The sequence below is a fragment of the Rattus norvegicus genome, chromosome 16 (genome assembly GCF_021556685.1).
Source record: "Rattus norvegicus strain SHRSP/BbbUtx chromosome 16, alternate assembly SHRSP_T2T, whole genome shotgun sequence".
NCBI lineage: Eukaryota > Metazoa > Chordata > Mammalia > Rodentia > Muridae > Rattus > Rattus norvegicus.
Genome location: NC_141549.1, coordinates 45,973,496 through 45,987,560, shown reverse-complemented (window position 1 = coordinate 45,987,560; position 14,065 = coordinate 45,973,496). Strand labels below are relative to the sequence as shown.

At 38.0% G+C, this 14,065-nt stretch overlaps 1 protein-coding gene and 1 pseudogene; both read right to left on the bottom strand.

Moving 5' to 3' along the window:
- Positions 1-14,065, bottom strand: part of Erich1 (glutamate-rich 1) — a gene marked incomplete at its 5' end in the record, with an annotated part of 52,793,804 nt that overhangs the window by 37,676,803 nt on the left and 15,102,936 nt on the right.
- LOC148000544 (glutathione S-transferase P pseudogene) lies at positions 3,640-4,396 on the bottom strand (annotated as a pseudogene).

Genomic DNA, 14,065 nt, shown 5'->3' with positions numbered 1-14,065 from the left:
CACACATCATTCCCAAAGACATATCTTCTACTTAGCTCCAGATCCAATCATGTTGATCATCAGGATGAGCCATCATATCCGTTCACCTGTAATATTTACAAAAGTCCATGTTACAAAAGTGATTTAAAACAAAAGAAAAACTTTGATCTTCATCTTTATTTAACAAAATAGTTCTGCTCTATTAATAGTCTTTTCTCAATTCTAGTTTTATTTTTATCATCCATTAATTCACGCAACAAAATGTCTTAGAACTCTTTTAAATGGTAGCCATAGTAACAAACTCTTTACCCTACAAACTTTGTAAGCTAAGCACAGGACACAAACCAGAAAAATGAACTTTTGTAAATTAGAAGAGTTTCGTGCTTGTGTAAGTTTTGAACAGCAAGTTGTCGCACTCTTAATTTTTTAAAATGATATCCCATACTATTTATTATTCAATTGCATGTGAGTATTTCTCAGAACATTGTACATGTATTTACCTTGACGAATATTTAAGGTTTATTACTCTTTATGGTTTGAATGTGGAATGCTCACCAGATGCTGGGATTATTATTTGGGAAGGCTCTGAAGACATTTAGAGAGTGTGGTCTAGGAGAATATGATATGTTACTGAGGGATAAGCCATTGTGGATACTGTGTCCCTGGCCCCCTTTTTGTCTCTGTCTGTTTTCATTCTACTGTGAAGTGAACAACTTTCATCCATACAGTCCTACTGCTATACAATCATCTAGGCAGCAGCCATGTCACCATGGGCTGAACCTCCTCAAACTGAGAGAAATACAATACACTACATCACTTTTCTTGAGTATTTGACTAGAAAGGTAACGGGAACAGTGCAAATAAGCAAAGTTACGTTCTGAGAATTGTTGTGCATATCTTCTGATTTCTGCACACACACACACCATATTTTTCTTATTCTTGTGGGTTGTTAAACAATACATGTGAGTCCCACATGATAACTATTTGCTGAAAAAGTAAAGCCTAACAGCTATAAAAGGAACCAAGGACGATAAAGTGGGGATGGAGGCAAAAAAAAAAAAAAAAACAAAAACAAAAACAAAAAACAAAAAACAAAAAAACAACAAAAAAAACAAAAAACAAAAAACAAAAAAGGAAATGGTCTACAGCAGGCAGGGTATGAGTGGAGATCCGATAAGGATAGAACAGATACCAGAAACAGAAGAGGAAGGAAAATTTCCTATTAAAAATTCTATAGTAATATCTAATACCTTGCATACTCATTTTTACAATAAAGATAAATGCAGTAGTTTTATGCACTTGGTAGTGGTGAGCGAGAATCCTTGTCCTTGCTACTGATAGTCTTTGAATGCTTAACAGTGTAGAAGGTCCTTCCTGTAGTTTTCTTTCGTCTTCCATCGTACCTAACAGCTACATTGTGTGTTTCTTGCTGTTCTGAGTATCTATTTTGTGTTGGACACTTTTCATAGTGTTCACAAGTATTTTGGTTCTTTTCTTTTCTATTTTTTTTTCGTGAAACAAGGTCTCTACATAGCCCTGGCTGTCCTGGTACTTACTATACAGACCAGGCTGACCTCAAACTAACTGAGATCCACCTATCTCTGCCTCTCAAGTGTTGGACTTAAATCTGCACACCACCATACTCACTGAACGATTTCCTTATATATTCCAGACATTTTTCCTGTTCACTAGTTCACTATTTTATTTTTATTTTGTTAATGATACATTTAACAAAGCATGACCCAATGGTTCCCTTTTATACAGAGTGTTTTGATGTCCTAAAAAATCTGCTCTATTAAATGTAATATCCTATGTCATCTTAAAGTCCTATAGTTTAATATTTCTCCTTCATAATTGCTTTCAGAACAAAAGAGCAAGCTTTTTATTTTTGTACATGGCCATTCAGTTCACCAACTAGTGTTCAAAAGCTGTTTCTCTTTAATGCAATCTTTATAAATGTGTTTCTGAGTTCTTTGAGTCTTCTGCTTTTTGTTTGATAATCTTGCTCCTAAAGTCAATTTATTATGACTATGTAAGTTTATATTCATTATATTTGGGAGAATGTCCTCACTGTCTACTCTTTAGATCTTCATTATTTTTCATTTTTCTTTTCATTTATGTGTGTGAATGAATGAAATACAAATAAACTATAAAATCAGCCTGTGAGATTATAATTTTGTAATTTTAGTTGACATTACATTAAATTTACAATGCCAAACTTTCTCATGACTGCTTAGGTTTTTCATTTGTTATCTGCTGATATGCTTTGTATAGTTGAGAAACAACACTAATTTCCTGTGCCATATCTCAAACATATGGCATGCTGGAAGAAAAGAACAAAACTGAAAAATCTGTGTCTTAGCTTAATCCCCAATTAAATGAAAATTCCAAGTTTAAATTCCAGATGTAGAGCTCAGCAAGAATTCCCTCAAATCAAAATGAATTGTTACATAAATCTAAAATCTAAACATCATGTTTAAAATGTTACTTAACACCTCAGTGTCTGACATTGATTAATGATGTACTCCCCTAGGGGCCATCTTATTTTAAGGTAGAGTTCTTCCATGAAATGAGAATTATATTCTCTTATAAAGAAATTCTAATATTACAGGAAAAGAAAGTCTATTACCTTTTTGTTTTATTAAAGCTACAGGGGAATACCTAAAAACAGATTATCTTGCTAGCATTTAACATTGCTATGTGATATAAAAAAGTATTTCCTTACAATTTGTGCTTGTATTTTAAGTCTTCTGGATTTTGTACACGTGTGTGTGTGTGTGTGTGTGTGTGTGTGTGTGTGTGTGTGTGGCCTTACCATATATAAGTTGATGCACTACAGCAACAAACAGAAAATAAAATAAAGGCACAAAACAATTTTAAATCTCTCTGTCTCTCTGTCTCTGTCTCTGTCTGTCTCTGTCTCTCTGTCTCTCTGTCTCTGTCTCTGTCTCTGTCTCTGTCTCTCTCTCTCTCTCTCTCTCTCTCTCTGTGTTCCACTCTCATTCCCTCCCTCCCCACCTTACTTTCTTACCTTCCCTCTGTCACAGACACATACACCACATGAACACACACATACACACACACACACACACACAGGTTATTCATAAGTCATGCTCTCTTAAAGATGTACTTCATTCACAATATCCCAGCTGTTACCCAGGGAGCTTTTACTTCACTCTTCCTCAGGTTTCCTGGCATTCCCTCTCTTGTCCTTGTAGTTTCCTTAAATCTGCTCATTCTTCCCATTGGAATCATTTCACAGGACTTCTCATCTCACCAGGAACATTTGTTTTCCTTGGATTTTTTTACCCCAGCATCTGCTACACTCTTTGCTTAGGAACGAAATGGAGTTGGAAGGACTATTCAAAGTAACAGCACTCGAAATGCTTAAGTATTGCCCGAGCCCTTCCTCACTGGTGGATGTTTTCTCTCCCAACTCTCATTCCTCACACCGATAGCACTGAAGCTCTCTCTTCCATCTATCCATACTGGCTAGTATGCTTTATTAACTGTGATGGTTAATATTGAATTCATCTTGGCTAGATAGAAAACACACAGAGGAGATTAGTGAAACTCACCACATGTGTCTATGGGAGATGTTCCCAGAAATCATTAACTATAGAGGTAAAAAACATCTTTCTTTTCTTTGCCTTTTTTTTTTTGACTTACAAACTTTATTAGACTGGGAAGAGGGGGACAAGAAGCTCTTGTCTCCTCGTTCACTACTGTTTACCATTGCCGTTGATGGGACCGTTGACATGGTCAGGGGAGGAGAGAAAGGCCTTGATCTTGGGCCGGGCACTGAGGCGAGCCACATAGGCAGAGAGCAGGGGGAAGTTGTCCAGGCAGCCAGGGGCCAGCACTTGGTGGACCAACAGCAGGTCCAGCAAGTTGTAATCAGCAAAGGAAATCTGGTCACCCACGATGAAAGCTTTGCTTCCCTGGCTCTGGGACAGCAGGGTCTCAAAAGGCTTCAGATGCCCAGGCAGGGCCTTCACATAGTCATCCTTACCATTCTCATAGTTAGTGTAGATGAGCGTGACATATTTGCAGCAAAGGTTCTCCACCCCATCATCCACCATATCCACCAGGGCAGCCTCCCTCTGGTCTTTCCTATTAAAGCCCTAAAGAGCAGCCCAGGTGCCTCAAGATGGCATTATACTGGTAAAGGGTGAGGTCTCCATCCTCAAACTTGGGGAGCTGCCCATATAGACAAGTGGGATTGAGCGAGCCTTGAAGGCAGACATCTATGGTAACCACCTCCTCCTTCTAGTTCTGGCCCTGGTCAGTCAGCAGCATGGGCATGGCCTCACAGCGCCCTCGAACTGGGAAGTAGACAATGGTGTATGGCAGCATAGCTGCTGCATACACAGAGATGTGGACTAAAAGCTGCGTAGACGGTGAGATATCTCAGATGCAGACGAGAATCGGTAAGAAACATCCTTAAGTGTCTGGCTCTATCCTGCAGGTTGGGAACCTGAGTAGATTAGAGGGAATGAGAGACAAAGATTCTAAGGACAGTGGTTTTGCTTCCTGGCTATCATACAGTAAGCTACCTCTACCTTAAACACTCTGCTGTTTTGCCAAAATATTGCAGCCAGTGGACGATGGGTTTAAATCTCTGAAGCCACAAACCAGAATAATTTTTTTCCTTCTTAGTTATTTTTCTGAGGTATTTGTCATAGTGATGAAAACAAACCTAACATATTGTCTAAGTTAGGTTTCCATTGCTGTGAGAAGATACCATAAAGGAAATTTAATTGATGCTGGCTTACCGTTTCAGAGTTTCACTCCATTATCATCATGGTGTCAAGCATGGCAGTGTCCAGGCAGAAATGGTGCTGGAGAAGAAGCTGTGAGTTCAACATCTTGATCTGAACACAGCAGGAGACTGTTCACACTGAGCATAGTTTGAGAATATATGAAACGTCAAGGCCCTCCCCCAACAGTGACACACTTATCCAACAAAGCTGTATCTGCTCCAACAAAGCCACACTTCCTAATAGTGCTACTGTCTGTGGGCCATTCAAACACATGAGTCTATGGAGGGCCATACCTTTTTAAAACACCCACAGATGCTCTGTGGTCCTTCTGTACAGTCTCAGGTGGAGATACATTTAATAAACTTGTTTATAAGTTGTAATTTTTAAATATTGATTTGATTCTGTGCTTTGACACTTCCATACATGTATAGGATATACTTTGATTAAGTCATTCTCCCCACTCTCTCTTGCAAGCATCTCTTTTGATAGTAACCTTCTCCTATTCCCACCAGTCCCTTTGTGAGAGTCATTACTTTTGCTTATATCCCATGACCCATTCACTTCAACCAGGACCATCTGTGTGAACACTGGAGGTCTATCTACTGGGGAACAATCTATTGCAGGTCACCAGTAAATACACACCTGGAAATAATTACTCTTTCACTTCCAGAATTCATCTGTCAGTTAACGTTCTGTTTTACAGTGCTAATAATTAATTCTAAAAGAAATAAGCTTTAACTTTTTTCTATATATAATGTTGATTAAATGCTCCATAATAGGCTGGAGAGAGATGACTCAGTTGTTAAAATCCCCAGTGGTTTTTCTAGGGAACCTGGGTTCAATTCCCAGCACCCATAGTTTAGCTTATAATTGTCTGTACCTCTACTTACAGGTTATCTGGTAGCCTCTTCTTCCTTCTTTTGGCTTCCAAATGTACCAAGCATACATGTGGTACATAGAAACACATGCAAGAAAAACACCCATACATGTGAAATAATAGCATTGTTTTAAATATTACATAGTGAAAAAATACCTTAAATCCACCAGATAGAAAGATCTGATAATTGCTCACAATTGGAGAAGGCAAATGCTTCTACACTGTAGATTAACTAGGGCATCAAACTAAAGAGAACTAGAGTCCTGACATTATCAGGGTTCAAGAAGCAGAATACCGTGAGAGCTGTTTTCTTTAAATCAGGAGACTAGTTGTCTAGAATCCAAATGTTCTGCTCACAGGTCCTGTATCCCACATTCTTCAGCATACCAGACAAAAGTATAAATAGGAGTTCACATTTCACTGTACATCTCAGAACTCAAATATTCAAGCTGATAAACATTTGAACCAACTATCTTAGATATTTTTCTTTTGACATACAGAACCATGTCTGCTTGTGCATAACTGTGGACACTCCTCCCATCATAGAATGCAAAATTATCCACACAGTGTCACAAGCAACCATCCTTGACCAGCTGCTTCCTTTGTACCTCACACCAGTAATGTGGCCCTGTCAAGAAAGACAGAGTTGGAAAAGGAGCCAATTCAAGCTTGATTTGGGTTGTTAGTCTGAATCAAAAAGCATCTAGAATGGTTTCTGCAAAACACACGGCAGAAGCTTATTTAGCTCTTCCTTGAAGCTGGGCTCTCTTTGTCCTGTCTTCACCATGGAGTCTGTCAACAACTATGAGAGACAGCTTTGGAAAGTCTAAGTGAATTCTGTGAGTCGCAAAAGCCTAAGTCTTGAGCAGGCACCCCTGTTCCTAAAAACTGAGGCTTATAAAACCATTACTAGCCTGCTGCCCAAGAAACTTCAGAACAAACGTATAATGGAAAAGATAATGCTGTTAGGGTATTTTGAGAATACTTAAGGAAATAAAAGCAAATAGTTGTTTCCTGGAACTAAACTCAAACAATGAGGTCAAGTTTAGAGATTTTGTTTCTTTCTCTAATAGTCTCCAACCTTCATTCTCTCTCTACGCATAATGCATTATTTATTACTGTATATAAATCATATTTTTTGGCTCTAAATGACATGGATTGAGTAGAAATACTAAAAATACTTTTTCAAGTTGGCTTTAAGGAAGTGTGGAGAAAATCCTGGCTTCAGCATGGATTTTGGCTCAGGGTCCATTACTAAAACTGCCAAGGTAAGTTCTCTTACATGCCTTCTGCCTGATTTCCTCCCATGTAGAAAACCACAGATACAGTCCAGGTCCTACAGATTTAAGGAAATGAGACATGAGTTAAACATAAAGGTACATAGGAAATAATTGTTTTGAAACTCATACAACATGAATTCATTTAGAAATGTATGTATACTTAAGGGGACTTAAATGGATAAAATTTTATCAATTTGAAGAAAAATTTCTTTTAGTCCCAGAACGATTGCAACTCAATACTGCAAATGTTATAGAGCATTTTAGAGAATTATTTATAAACTCTTTTCATATTTGGGAACTAGGAAAAAGCAAAACTTTTGTCTTGGAAGAATTCCTACAATGTGACCTATTGCCTACTTTAATACTATACTAAAGCTGGGAGTTAATAACAAAATAAAATTACAAGAACAGGCTGTTAAATGAACTACTTGAAGCTTCAGTGAAGTATAATTTAAAATTTAAAACAAAATCTTTACCTTGAAAATTTATGGCTATGTTTGTGCAAGCTTATTTATCACACAGAAGCCTGAAAATAGTTATGAAATTCATAATTTCATGTTATTTTAGTTATATCTAATGTTAGCCTAAAAGTGTAGAATATTTTACAGAATTAATCATTAATCATATCATATCTTATTTATATTTAATATTCATATTTAATTTTTTCTACTTCTTTTACAAAGAAATTTGAGGTAGCTTTGGATCTTCAAAAGAATTGTTCAAAACATTCATCTTTGTTTTTTGCTAATATCCATACTATATGCTAACATTAAATTCATTATTTCTCATGGAGCTGTAGCTAAGTTTACTGCACATGAAATTAACTTGGATGACTCAGAGACCTAGGGTAAAACCAAACACAAAGAGAAAAAAGTTAATGGTATGATTTCTAGTGATATTCTGCTATAGTCATAGATTGGTGCCTAGCCCAGTCATCATCAGAGAGGCTTCTCCAACAGCTGCTGAGAAAAGATGCAGAAATCCACACCCAAACACTAGGCAGAGCTCTGGAAACTCTTGGTGGGGGCTAGGCAACAGATGGGTGGAAGATTTCAGAAGAACCCAGCCCACAGAATCAACTAAGCAGGGCTCAGAGGGGATCACAGAGACTGAAACAGCAATCATGAAGCCTGCATGGATCTGGACTAGGTCCTCTATCTACATGTTATGGTTGATTAGCTTAAGGTGTTTGTGGGATTCCTAATAGTGGGAAAGGGAGTGTCTCTAACTCTTTTCCCTGCTCCTGGGACGCTTTTCCTTCTACGGGTTCATTCATCTAGCCTTGCTATGAGGGTGTGTGCCTGTTCTTATTGTATCTTGTTATGGCATGTTCATGTTGTAAAGGGAAACAGAGAAACAGTGTGAATCTGGGGAAGAAGGGAGCTGTGGGGAAGACTGGAAGGATTAGAGGGAGGATAGATAGTTTGTCACTATGTGTTGTATGAGAGGAATGAAGAAAAGTTAATATTAAACTTAAATCACTTTCCCATATGCCACAAATAAACAAATAGAAACTAAAAATAAATAAAAAAATAAATTACTTTATGCAGCTATACTTACCTCCCATCCATTAAGTTCTGAGTATAAAAATGTAGTTTATAAATATCACAAATATTAATTATATTGTTCATATTGCTATCCAGTTTTATTATATTTTCTTTTGTATATGTACATATGTGTATATGTATATGGACCTACACGTGTTATGTGTGAAAATTAGAAAGCAATTTGTAAGTGTCAGCTTTCCCATTCTACCATGTAGATCCTGAGAATCAAACTGAGGTCTTTAGGCTTGGCTGAAAGTACCTTTAGCTTCTGAGCTATCTTGCCAACACTGGTATCTAGTTTTTAAAGTAATATTAGAATTATGACCAAATACAGGACAGTCCTTCTCACGAGAGAGCATATAATCCTCATGTAGCTACTTTTTGTTTGAAATGTGGTTGGTGCAACTGAAATGCTGAATTTAAAAATTATGTTTGATTTCGATTACATTTAAATTTGATTAGATTATTAGAAATCTGGAATAATTTGAGTTCATACATATATTTTTAGCAGTAAATTTTGTGTAGTTAAAATGTACAACAGCTATACTAAATGAAATGTAGTATTTGGATTAAAATATTTTAGTTGTTAGTGTAAAATATACTTTATGTTAAAAATTTATAAAATAGTTTACTCAAGATTTGTAATATTAGTTTTAGAATATAACAATATTTAGATACTAAAATTAAATTAGATACACTTTAAAAGCAATTAATGTGTTTTCATAAAATTTGGAATTAAGAATGTGACTCACAATTTATTTGTACTGGAGTAAACATCTACGGAGAATATTGAAGGATGTTGTCTTAGTTTGATTTCTTGTTGCTGTGATAAAATACTCTGATAGAATCAACTTAAAGGAAACAAGTTTATCCACAATTCCAAGATACAATTCATCATTGTGAAGAAGTTAAGGAAGCAAAGATTTGAAGCAACTACTTAAATGGCATTCACTGTCACCAACACTGTCACCAGCAGTGAAATTATATACCCACATGCTCCTAACTGACTTCCTCATTTTCTTTCATTCCAGAGCTCAGCCCAGGAAATGGTCCCACATTCAAGGTAGGCCTTCCTACCTCAGTTCAATTCATAAAATCTCTCATTGACACACAGGTCTAACTAATCTAGAAAATTTCTCATTGAGTCTCCCTAGCAGAGTGAGTATATGTTGTGCTAAATCAACAACAAAAACTAATGACCATAACTGATCAAACTGAACAGGTGGCCCTGTAGACCCCACCCCATTTGATTCATCTAAAACCTAACTTCTGTACCTAAGGCTCAGGAAACAATGAAGAGGCAGAAAGATTGTTAAACCCAGAGAAACAGTAAGTTTGTTGGGATATTTTAACTCCTAGAAATATCCAGGAAATATCAAAAATATGACTGCCTAATGAAAATTTGAACAAGGAAGGCAGCAGTAAATATGACAGACCCTGAGTGTAGAAAAAAACTACATTCATCCAAGGAATGCTGAGATCAGGAAAAAGCATCTTCCCCCAGCAGGAAGAGTTCCCTAATTGGTTATCCAATACTAAGTGGTCAACCATCAAAATCATATATAGGCACATAACATTATAGCAACCCAGCAAGTTGTGTTGATATATTTATGAATATATGTAGCAACATTAAAGAAAACATTAAAACCATTTAAAGGAAGTTTAAAGTGGCACCTTACCCGCCTCTAAAGCTCATATTTCCATTTAGAATACATTGATTGTCTAAGCATGAATCATTTGTGTTAACATTCCCTCTCTATGTTAAATCAAAACATTAAATATGGTTAACTTTTAGGATAAATCAAGAATATCAGATGGGGACCTTCTGGTTTCTGGCTATGCCCAGAGTTGAACTGCTCCCACAGCCCTCTGTACCCAAATTCCTTGGGGGACAGAGCTGGACTCTCAAAAGTGCAGACAATCCTGAGAGCTCAGGAGAGACCAACACTTCTGCTGACATTCCTGGCCCAAGATGAACCTACCTAGTGCCCTCTGGATCCAGAAACACAGGAGCAATCAGCAGCAGGAATCTTCTGGTTTCTGCCTGCACTGGATTCTGTAGGGGAGAGAGCTGATCTCACAGAAGTTCAGACAATCCTGAGAGCTCAGAGGAGACAACTACTTCTGCCCAAATTCCTGACCCAAGAGAAACCTCTGGGCACAAGAATTTAAGAGCAGTCAAAGGCAGGACCCCTCCAGTTTCAGCCTATGCCAGGAGCCAAAACCAATTACTAGGAGCACCAATACACCTCAGACAAGTAAGACAGATTTTTCTGCTCTAAGCAACCTGCCTGGTGAACTCAGGACACACAAAAGCAGAAGTATCTGTGGACAGGACACTTCCAGTTTCTGACTGCACCTAGAGCTGATCATCTCCAACAGTCCTCTATACCCACATCCCATGGGAGCAAGAGCTGGACTCTCAGAAGTGCAGACAATCATGAGAACTCAGGGGAATTCCTGGCCCAAGGCAAACCTGCCTAGTGCCCTCGGGATAAAGGAACCTAGGAATAGACAAGGGCAGGACAATTCCGGTTTCTGCCTGAACCCAGAGCTGAAAACCATTTGCCTGGAGCACTGACACACCTGGGAGCAGAGGTAAGACAAACTCTTTCCTTCAATCAACTTGCCTGGAAGCTTTAGGACACACAAACCCAGGACCAGCTCTCTGTTCCCAAATCCAGCTGAAAGAAAACAGGTCTACAGTATACACAGGCTTACCGAAGACTCAAGCCACTACCAGAAACAGCAAGACAAACTAACACCAGAGACAACCTGATGGCAAGAGGCAAGGGCAGGAACATAAACAACAGAAACCAAGAGTACTTGGCACCATCAGAGACCAGTTTTCCCACCAAAGCAAATTTGGATATTCAAACACACTGGAAAAGCAAGTTTTGGATTTAAAATAACATCTCATGATGATGATAGAGGAATTTATGAATGACAAAAATAACTCCGATAAAAAAATACAGGACAACACAGTAAAACAGGTGGAAGCCCTTAAAGAGGAAACACAAAAATCCCTTAAAGAATTATAGGCAAACACAACTAAACAGGTGAAGGAATTGAACAAAAACATTCATGAAATAAAAATAAAAATAGAAACAATAAAGAAATCACAAAGGGAGACAATAGAGATCTCCCTGGAGATAGAAAACCTAGGAAAGAGATCAGGGGTCATAGACGTAAACATCACCAACAGAATACAAGAGATAGAAGAAAGAATCTCAGAGGCAGAAGATTCCATAGAAAAACATTAACACAACCATCAAAGATGATGTAAAATGCAAAAAGCTCTTAACACAAAACATCCAGAAAATTCAGGAGAATGAAAAGATCAAAACTAAGGATAATGGAATATTACTCAGCTATCAAAAACAATGATTTTATGAAATTCGTAGGCAAATGGTTGGAACTGGAAAATATCATCCTGAGTGAGCTAACCCAATCACAGAAAGACATACATGGTATGCACTCATTGATAAGTGGCTATTAGCCCAAATGCTTGAATTACCCTAGATCCCTAGAACAAACGAAACTCAAGACGGATGATCAAAATGTGAATGCTTCACTCCTTCTTTAAATGAGGAAAAAGAATACCCTTGGCAGGGAAGGGAGAGGCAAAGATTAAAACAGAGACTGAAGGAACACCCATTCAGAGCTGCCCCACATGTGGCCCATACATATACAGCCACCCAATTAGACAAGATGGATGAAGCAAAGAAGTGCAGACCGACAGGAGCCGGATGTAGATCGCTCCTGAGAGACACAGCCAGAATACAGCAAATACAGAGGCGAATGCCAGCAGCAAACCACTGAATTGAGAATAGGTCCCCTATTGAAGGAGTCAGAGAAAGAACTGGAAGAGCTTGAAGGGGCTCGAGACCCCATATGTACAACAATGCCAAGCAACCAGAGCTTCCAGGGACTAAGCCACTACCTAAAGACTATATACATGGACTGACCCTGGACTCTGACCTCATAGGTATCAATGAATATCCTAGTAAGAGCACCAGTGGAAGGGGAAGCCCTGGGTCCTGCTAAGACTGAACCCCCAGTGAACTAGACTGTGGGGGGGAGGGCGGCAATGGGGGGAGAGTTGGGAGGGGAACACCCATAAGGAAGGGGAGGGGGGAGGGGGATGTTTGCCTGGAAACTGGGAAAGGGAATAACACTTGAAATGTATATAAGAAATACTCAAGTTAATAAAAAAAAAAAGAAAAAAAAAACTAAGGATAATAAGTATAGAAGAGAGCAAAGACTCCCAACTTAAAGGGCCAGTAAATATCTTCAACAAAATTATAGAAGAAAACTTCCCCGACCTAAGGAAAGAGATGCTCATAGACATACAAGAAGCCGACAGAACTCCAAATAGATTGGACCAGAAATGAAATTCCTACCATCACATAATAGTCAAAACACCAAATGCACAAAACAATGAAAGAATATTAAAAGCAGTAGGGAAATGGTCAAGTAACATATAAAGGCAGGTCTATCAGAATTACACCAGTGCAAGGGAATGTTGGGTAGTAAGGGGGGGTGGATGGGAGGGCACCTGTATGGGGGAGGGGGAGAGGGAGAGGATGGGGGTAATGGACAGGAAACCAGGAAAGGGAAGAACATTTGAAATGTAAATAAAGAAATATAGCTAATAAAACAAACGAATTGCACCAGACTTCTCAGCAGAGACTATGAGAGCCAGAAGATTCTGGGCAGATGTCACACAGACCCTAAGAGACCACAAATGCCAGCCCAGCCTACTGTATCCAGCAAAACTCTCAATTAACACAGATAGAGAAACCAAGATATTTCCATGACAAAACCAAATTTACACAATATTTTTCTATAATTCCAACTGTAGTAAGGATAATAGATGGAAAACTCCAACACAAAGAGGGGAAAATAAACCCAAGGAAAAGCAAGAAAGTAATCTTCTTGCAACAAACCCAAAAGAAGAGAGTCACAGAAATATAATTCCACCTCTAGCAACAAAAAACAAAAATCACTGTTCCTTAAAATCTTTTAACATTAATGGACTCAATTCCCCAATAAAAAGACATAGACTAACAGACTGGATACGTAAAGAGGACACAGCATTTTCCTGCATACAATAAACAAAACAATTTTCTAATTAAATGGTCCAAAGAAGCAAGCAGGAGTAGCTATACTAATAGCAAATAACATCAACTTTCAACCAAAAGTTATCAAAAAAGATAAGGAAGGGCATTTCATATTCATCAAAGGAAAAATCCACCAAGATGAACTCTCAATCTTAAATATCTATGCTCCAAATACAAGGGCACCTACATTCATAAAAGAAACCTTACTAAAGCTCAAAGCACACATTGCACCTCACACAATAATATTAGGAGATTTCAATACCTCACTCTCATCAACGGACATATCATGGAAACAGAAACTAAACACAGACAAAGAGAAACTAACAGAAGTCATGGAACAAATGGATTTAACAGATATTTATAGAACATTTCATCCTAAAGCAAAGAACATACCTTCAGCACCTCATGGTACCTTCTCCAAAATTGACCAAATAATTGGTCACAAAACAGGCCTCAACAAATACAGGAAGATTGAAATAATCCCATGAATTTTATC